The sequence below is a fragment of the Triticum urartu genome, chromosome 2A (assembly GCF_056163025.1).
Source record: "Triticum urartu cultivar PI428250 chromosome 2A, HENAU_Tu73, whole genome shotgun sequence".
Classification (NCBI taxonomy): domain Eukaryota; kingdom Viridiplantae; phylum Streptophyta; class Magnoliopsida; order Poales; family Poaceae; genus Triticum; species Triticum urartu.
The window spans coordinates 761,535,782-761,541,667 of record NC_141874.1 but is presented as its reverse complement, the minus strand read 5'-3'; the positions used below and the strand labels follow the sequence as shown (position 1 = coordinate 761,541,667).

At 50.5% G+C, this 5,886-nt stretch overlaps 1 pseudogene; it reads right to left on the bottom strand.

Moving 5' to 3' along the window:
• Window positions 1-371: 371 nt before the first annotated feature.
• On the bottom strand, window positions 372-1,980 carry LOC147987987 (uncharacterized; annotated as a pseudogene).
• Between the last annotated feature and the right edge of the window lie 3,906 nt (window positions 1,981-5,886).

Here is a 5,886-nt window from a genome sequence, read left to right as displayed (position 1 = left end):
CCTCTTTAGCCGAGCATTTGGCAAGGACGGTGGGCCTGGCCGGCTCAACGAATTGAGCCTTGAGAAATTCCACTTCTGAGTCAGCCGTTTTGACTGGGCTAGGTGCCTCCGGGTTAACATAACCATCAAGAATATCTTCAGCAGGCGGGTCAGAAGTTGGTGCTGCAATGTCTTGAGCCGGCTCAGGCGCCGGTTGATGTGTGGTAGAGTTGGGAGCAGCTATACCCTATTCCGGTTCAGTCACCACCGGGGTTTGGGCCGGTTTATCCTTCTTGGTTTTCTTCCTGGTCTTAACCTGGACGCTCTGGGCAAAGTAGAGAAATAAGTAAAGAAACATGAAGAAAGAAAAACATAAGGTGAATAAATTGATATTACCCAGGGGCAATCTTAAAAGCTGGCATGTTTGATTGCATGGACTCGCCGGATGAAGGAGAGGTATCCTGGTAATTGGAGTAAGAGGAATTGAGAGGTTGACGGATTAGACCCGCCAAAGTTAAAAAGGGTATAAATTGGAGATAACCTCAGTCCGACGCTTCCGGGTGGTGTCAGGCAAGCCGGAGGATAGCTCTGCATCCTTGCTGGTCCGGGTCTGCCTCCGGTTTTCAAATTACTGTTGCTTCAAAAGAAAGTCAGGATCTTGGTATGCCAAAGGGTGTGAAAATCTTACTTTCCGGGTTACTATTCGAATTTTTTGACGCGGCCAAAGTTCGGAGTCGGAGGAGATTATAATTACCTCTTCTTCGACGGGTTGGCTGTTGCCCGTGTCTCCCTGAAAGAAGGTTAATATCAGTAAAGTAGTGATAAAGGAGAAAGGGAAATTAAAAAGTTACCTGTTCCTCATTATTATCAGTATCATCAAGCTGAAGCAACTCAAAAGCGCTTGGCTTCCTTTTCCTTGAAGTGGTGGGCTTGGCGGTTTTCCTTTCGGCCCTCTTGGCCGCCCTGTCTATCTTGGCCGCCTCATGATCATATTGGATTTTCCAGAAGTTATCATTTGCCTGTAAAAGGTTATAAAGGGTTATGCGTAAGAATACAGTATAACACGGTGAAAAAATAACCCGACGGCTAGAAACTTACTGCAGGGGCCGGGTTCTTCTGGCAAAAAGGTAGTAAGCCGAAAGCGTTACTATTCACTGTGCCCTCTTTCAACAAAGACTGAGTTGTAGCTTCCACTGCGTCATCTGGTAAGTTGTGAGGACTATGACGCTGAGGGTCATCTTTCTCGCCTGAATAATCACACATTAAGCCGGGGCGGCGGCTTAACGGAATTATTCTCCAAGCAACCCAGACTCGGACCAGGTCAATGCCATCTAAGCCGTTCCCTAAAAGAGCTTTAATCTTCTTGATCTTGGGGGTGAGTGGCAGACATTCAATAGCAGTCAACTTATCCGGCAGCGGGTGAGTAGGTTCAAGGCGCAATGCACGGAAGCCGGGCAGCGGTTTTTCACCAGCCGGAGAAGTATCTTGGCAATAGAACCATGTCTGGTTCCAGTCCTTTGGATGACTCGGCAATTCAGCATAAGGGAACAGGCAGTCTCTCCGCCTTTGAATCGATATGCCACCAAGCTCCAGACTGGGCCCGTTGGCCTGCTCATTCTGTCGGTTCAAATAGAACAATTCCCTGAACAAAAGTAGACTGGGTTCTTCTCCAAGGTAGACCTCACAGAAAACTTGGAAGTTGCAGATATTTGACATGGAATTGGGCCCGATGTCTTGAGGTCTTAAGTCAAAGAAGTGCAGAACGTCTCCAAAGAATTTTGAACCGGGAGGAGAAAATCCCCGGCTCATGTGATCGGTAAAAATGATCACCTCCCCTTCCTTGGGTTGAGGTTTCTCTTCAGACGGTTCTGGAGCACGATAAGACATGACATCCTTCTTGGGCAGATGGCCAGACTTTACAAACTCAGACAGTTTGCTCTCCGTAACAATGGATGGGACCCAGTTGCAGGTAACCGGAGGTTTAACAGCTTTGGGTGCCATTGGATAAAATGAAGCCTACAACAAGATAAAGGAAATTTATTCGGTTCATTATAACCCGGATAATAAACATTATTGGGTTATTTAAGATGGCGGCTTAAGAAGGGGCCTAATGACATACAGGTAACCATGTGGTAATGTTTAACAGCTGCAGGTATTAAAGATGATTAAGGTTTTCTTAAGTCGCCAAAGGCAAGCGGTGCTGACAACCGGCACTATCTTCAGCCGGCTACACGGACTATTATGGCTGAAACAGAGTCAACAGACGCAGTTTTTTGGCTAAGTGTGGAACAAACAGGTTTCACAAGTGGCAATCATTATTTTGGATCAAACGATGCTCTGGAAAGGAAAATATTTCTAGACCTAAAACAGTACAAAGAAGTTCATATACTCGCGGAGGGCTTCCAAAACAAGGGAAATGAGATCTGTTCTCATACATGATAAGCACAAACATTTTCCGCAGCAGTTCTAAGTTGTTTTTATAATCTAAACAAGGCATTAGAGGTGAGAACTAATGGAGGTTTGCGTCGGGCGGCGATGAACGACGACGAACTCAAGACGGTTTCAATGCAGATCTGAGAAGGGGGAAAAGAGGAACTCACAAATGCGGAAGAACTGCGGAGGGTCGCCGTCGTTTTCTGGTCAGAATCAGGGTGATGCAGCGGCCTGAGTCGGTGAAGACGAGGGGGTCGACGGCAGCGGTGGCGGAGCTTGAGCAGCAAAGAAGGAGGTGCGAGGAGGAAGACGACTGAAGGAAATGAAAAAAGACCTAGGTCACATCTATTTATCAGGAGGGGCTGTCGTGGTTCTAAGTCTGACAGTAGTGTAGGGGGTAAGTATGGAGAGGCAAGATCTTAGCTATGGAGAAGTTGTAAGCACGCAAGGTTTACGAGTTCAGGCCCTTCTGGGAAGAAGTAATAGCCCTACGTCTCAGAGCCCGGAGGCGGTCGACTGGATTATGTGAGTATGAGTTACAGAGGTGCGAACCTTCGTCTCGGAGGAGGGGGGTGGCTTATATAGAGTGCGCGAGGACCCCGGCCAGCCCACGTTACAAAGGGTTCAATGTACATTAAGGCAGGGTGTTACTGGTAATGCTAGTAATAAAGTGCTATGATGACCATAAAAGCTATTTAATGACCGACCGTTAGCGTGAGAAATGACTTTAGGTCTCCTGGCCGTCGAGTGGTTGGATCTTGGTCGAGTGATTGCTTCTTGGTCGAGTGTCTTCGAGTCTGTCGAGTGGAACACCTTCAACTCGATTGAAAGGTGATTTCTTATAGAGATGTCCTTGGGTAGGGCAGTTAGGACAGGTCCATGACCCTACCCTAGGTACATAGCTTCATCATTAGCCCCCGAATGGATCGAGGTTTGAGTGTGGAAGGAGTTGAGAACTTCTCCGACTCGTTTTTCATGGCGTGAGCGTATCTTGTTTCGGATCAACGGACCTGAGTGATGACAGCAACTTCCTTTTCAGTCGCCTTGATCCATTCCTAATTCTTCATCGAGTGAATTTCTTTACTTGTAAGGCTCCGAGTGACGGCGCGGAGGACATCTTTGGTCTGACAAGTTGTTTGCTGCCCGCAGATTTCATGGGATCCGAATTTTGGGAAGCGCGCGGGACGGGGAGGCCGCAGTAATAGGATGGGATAGAGCAGAGCCGCCTCGATCCCCGCGCCGCCTTTTTCACCACGTATCACGCGCGCGGTCGTTACGGGATTTGATAGAGTCACCTGGGCCTACCCATCAGCCACTCGGAAGCGGCCTCATATAAGGCATTGGACCGGAGTCTTCCGCACAGTGCGTTCTCATTTCCTCTTCTCCTCTCCACGTCCCTCCGCTGCGCTCGTTCTTGCCCCAGCATCACCGCTCGTACGCGTCTCGCTGGCGGCAATGGGGAAGGAGAAGACGGCGGCTCTGGAGCGGGTAAAGAAGGCGACGGCGAGGTCGAAGGGGAAGGCGACCACCTGGGGCGGATCTTCTTCGCGGACCGGCCTGCCGAAGGGCTGGATCCAGGGCGACTGGATGCACTCGAGGATCACCCAAGAGGACCTGGACGACCTGGCCGAAGGAGGGCTGATCCCCTATGACTCGGCGCGGCTTTCGGGGAAGGAATCTGAGCCGCAACCTCGGGAGGGTGAGCGTGTTCTTCTTGGCACCCACGTCAACCGTGGATTTTCCTTGCCTCCTCACCCCTTCTTTCAAGGGTTTCTGAACTTCTTTGGGGCACAACTCCACCATTTTACCCCCAACTCAATCGGTTATCTCGCCGCTTTCATTTCTTTATGTGAGAATTTCCTGGGTTGCCAGCCTCACTGGGGTCTTTTCAAGTATATTTTCACTTGTCGCTCCTAGACAGTGAAAAAGGCTAATCCGAGTGACGAGAGGACCCAAGTGATCCAGATGTGTGGGGCCTTGGCATCTAGACAAGAGGGAAAAGCTCCTTTCTGACCATGATTCTTCCTGACTCAGTTCGCGGATGGCAGTCGACTTGGTTTTACTGTAAAGACCAGTCGACGCCAGGGCAATCGACTGGCCTCCCTCCCTTTACCATGGACCGAGTGGAGAAACCCTCCCCTTTGAAGGTGCTCCCGGAGGAGAAGGCGCACGTGAAGCTGTTGGTCGATCGAGTGGTCCAGCTTATTTGTGATGGGGTCACTGGTATGGATCTCTTGGAGGTCTTCCTTCAGCGGCGCATCTAGCCTCTTCAAGATCGAGACCATCCGATGTGGATGTATTCGGGCCTTGAAGACTCCACTCGGATCCACCCGGAGGAGGTCGACAGCGACACACTGGAGAAGTGGCTGTCGGGCATTACCGGGAACAAGGACAATCCCAGGGGAGCTAGGAGAGTTCCCTCATTCGACCAATCTCATGCACCAGAGCAGGTCTGATTCTGAGTTTTTGCTTGTAATCTGAATTCACTCGCGCAGCTGCCTATATTGCGTCGACTGACTTTGCTCTCCTTGCTTTCTTTCAGGCCATTATTGAAATGTATTCAATGCCCAACGGGGAGCAAGAGCAAGTTCTGGAAGGCGAGGCGAGTGGCGGCGAAAGTGGCGAGTGGACTTCCGATGGTGAAGGGGATGGAGGAAGCGACAACTCAAGTGATGGAGAAGAAGTCGAGTCGCCCCCTCGCAGGAAGAGGCGATCCAAGCTTGACCAAGAACGGCCGAGTGCCCGCGACAAGGCAACTTCTCAGGCTGGTCAGTCTTCGAAGCGTCCTCGGATCTCTTCACCAACCCCGACTGAGAAGGCGCCCAAGCACCCCAAAGTTGCAGAGCCAAGGAATCGGAAGGCGTTGCCGAAGATCAAGATTGATATCCCCGTCACCTCCGCGTGAGTGTCTCTCTTTGTATTCACTCGACACTCTGCGCTGTTTGTTTTTCTTGTTTTAACTGGACGAACTTTGGAATTGTCAGCGCTGCCACTTCCGGGACCTCGGCTTACAGGGATGATGATGAGGTGATGGAGGATGCGGTCACTTCTAATCCGGGTATGATTTCTGCCATACTATCTTTATTCGGTTGATTCAACTGCAATGTGCATCATTTGGTGACGTGATTTTGGCAATCGAACTTTGCACAGCTCCCAACATTATTGACCTCCCTGATGATGATGAAGAGCCCAAAAGGCCTTTGACGAGGAAGAGTAGGCGAGCTCGTGTAAGCGAGGCGCTACAGTCGACGCCGTGGGCGGAACCAGTCGTTCAGGACACTGGCGACGTCAATCGGGGTTCTGTTACCTTCGCCGAGCCACTGTCGAGTGCTTTGCCTTCTTCGTGATTGCCCGGGCCTCTGTCGACCCACCTTCAGTTTTTGCGACCCATCATGTCCCAGAGGACGAGGTGAATGCTGCTAGGGAAGCCATACGCCAGGCGGGCGTTATGATGGAGAAGATAAAGATGGTGCG